Source organism: Gossypium arboreum, chromosome 2 (assembly GCF_025698485.1).
Source record: "Gossypium arboreum isolate Shixiya-1 chromosome 2, ASM2569848v2, whole genome shotgun sequence".
NCBI classification, from domain to species: Eukaryota; Viridiplantae; Streptophyta; class Magnoliopsida; order Malvales; family Malvaceae; genus Gossypium; species Gossypium arboreum.
The window spans coordinates 107,331,029-107,333,848 of NC_069071.1; positions in this window are offsets into that span (position 1 = coordinate 107,331,029).

A 2,820-nucleotide genomic window follows, 5' to 3' on the forward strand; every position below is an offset into this window, starting at 1 on the left:
GTACAAGAACCAAAACCATTAAAAGAAAGACTCCAGTAGTCGAGTATAAGAAGGAAAAGACAGTCAGGCTCGAATCGCCAGTTAACGAACCAGTAACTGAGAACGAGGCTAGGGAATTCCTGAAATTCTTAAAGCATAGCGAGTACAACATTGTAGAATAGCTACACAAACAACCGGCTCACATATCAGTACTAGTCTTGCTCTTAAGTTTGGAGACACATCGTAGCGCGTTGATGAAAGTGCTAAATGAAACATGTCACTAACGATATCTCTATAAACAAGCTGGAGCGCTTAGTCAACAATATAAGTGCCGACAACTTCATATTCTTCAATGATGATGAGATACCTTCGGGAAGCATGGAATCTACAAAGGCTCTTCACATCACCACCTGCTGCAAAGGATACACATTGCTAGGGGTGTTAATTGATAATGGATCCGCACTAAATGTCTTGTCCCTATCCACGCTGAATAGGTTACCTGTGGATAGCTCTCATATGAAGACATGTCAAAACATAGTGAGAGCATTAGATGGAACTAAAAGGAAGGTGATAGGAAGGATTGAGATACCCCTCTTGATTGGTCCAAACACGTATGAAGTAAATTTCTTGGTGATGGACATTAAGCCTTGTTATAATTGTTTGTTGGAGAAGCCTTAGATTCACTCGGCTGAGGCAGTGCCGTCATCACTACACCAAAAGCTAAAGTTGGTAACTGAGGGTCGACTGGTAATGATAAATGCAGAATAAGACATTATTGCATTTGTAACCAGTTACGCACCGTATATAGGGGCAGATGATGAAGCGATAGAATGTTCCTTTTGATCACTAGAATTTCTGAATACAACCTTCATGGTTGAAAGGAACAAGATCTCGATGCTCAAAATATCCAAAACTGTAATGGTAGGCCTACAACTGACGGTTGGGAAAGGAGCATTGCCTGGGAGAAGACTTGGGGAATGCCTATAAAGAAGGGTCGAGGCACCCATGCTAAAAGACAAACGAGACCGCTTTGGCTTAGGATACAAGCTAGATGCACGGCAAAAGAAGAGAGAGCTTAAGAAGAAACAAGAAAGTAGAAGAGTACGATTGAGTGGGGAAGAGGTCAAGTAGGAACCGATGACCTTTCCTCATATATCCAGAACCTTCGTGTCAGGAGAAACTATTTACCATTAACGAAAGATGTCAAGAAAAGAGACAACTGAAGAAATTTTGAGAAATCTAAACATCAACGCCATATCCAAAAAAGAAATTTAGGGAGAAAATTTATCAAACATCTGCCCCTATGTACCTGGAAGTGTTCTGAACAACTAAACTGCGGAAGAGATTCCTATAGTTTTTAGAGCTAATTCAGAGTAATATTCAAAACACACAGTTATTACTCTAAGTCTAGGAGTAATAAGAATCCTTTTGTGAAATAAACTTATGTTCAGTATTATTATTTCAATAAAAATTTATCTTTGAGTATCATTTTGAGCAAATATTCTTTTATTCTTTCTATTTCATTCATTATCATACCATATAGATAATCATTCTTAGATTCTTTTGTTCTTTGTATCTTCCTTTATCCCTATAACAGGTCTTCAGATATCAATGATACGAGCGACGTTGCTACTAACTCATAATCTCTTTTTGAGCAAAATAGGTGTATAGAGGGTTCTCAGGATTTTGAAGATGATTGAGACTGTAACCTATCTCCTGATTTGTTGAGGATGATAGAATAAGATGAGAAATGAATTACCTTACAAAGAGTCAGTGGAAATTGTGAGCTTAGGAGAGGAAAAAGATGTGAAGATTGGAGTTTCATTACCGCAGAGACAAAGCGAGACCTCATTGAATTACTCCAAGAATTCAAGGATGTCTTTGCATGGTCATATTAAGACATGCCCGGGTTAAGTACTGATATCATGGTACACCAACTCCCCATAAAGGAAGAGTGTAAGCCAGTTCAACAGAAGCTTCAGAGAATGAGGCTCGATGTTTTACTAAAAATAAAAGAGGAAGTCAAGAAGCAGTTCGATGCTGGTTTCTTACGAATGGTTACATACTCAAAATGGGTAGCCAATATCGTCCCCCTCCCTAAAAAAGATGGGAAAGTACGAATATACGTAAACTACAGAGATTTGAACAAAGCCAGCCCGAAAGATAATTTCCCATTGCCTCATATCGATACTTTAGTGGACAACACGGCAGGTTACTCGCTGTTCTCTTTTAAGGATGGTTTCTCGGGATACAACCAGATAAAGATGTATCTTGAAGACATGGAGAAGACCATATTTGTAACCATATGGGGAACATTTTGCTATAAGGTGATGCGATTTGAACTGAAAAAAGTGGGAGCAACATATCAAAGAGCCATGGTAACCTTGTTTTATGACATGATGCACAAAGAAATCGAGGTTTATGTTGATGATATGATTGTAAAGTCCCGAATCAAGAAAGAATATGTATAAGTCTTGAGGAAATTGTTCTTGAGATTGAGAAAGTTCCAGCTGAAGCTCAATTCAGCAAAATGTACTTTCGGGGCTAGGTCAAGAAAATTGTTAGCATTTGTGGTCAGTGAAAAGGGGATTGAGATCGACGCAAATAAATTAAAGGCTATACAGAAGCTGCCTCTACCGTGCACTCAAAAAGAAGTTCGAGGTTTACTAGGAAGACTAAATTTCATCACCCAGTTCATTTCACAATTAATTGAGAAATGCAACCCCATATTCCGTCTCCTTAAGAAACACAATCCAGGTGTTTGGGATGAAGAGTGCCAGAAGACTTTAAACAAGATCAAACATTACTTGTCTAATGCCCCAGTACTGATGCCTCCTAGCC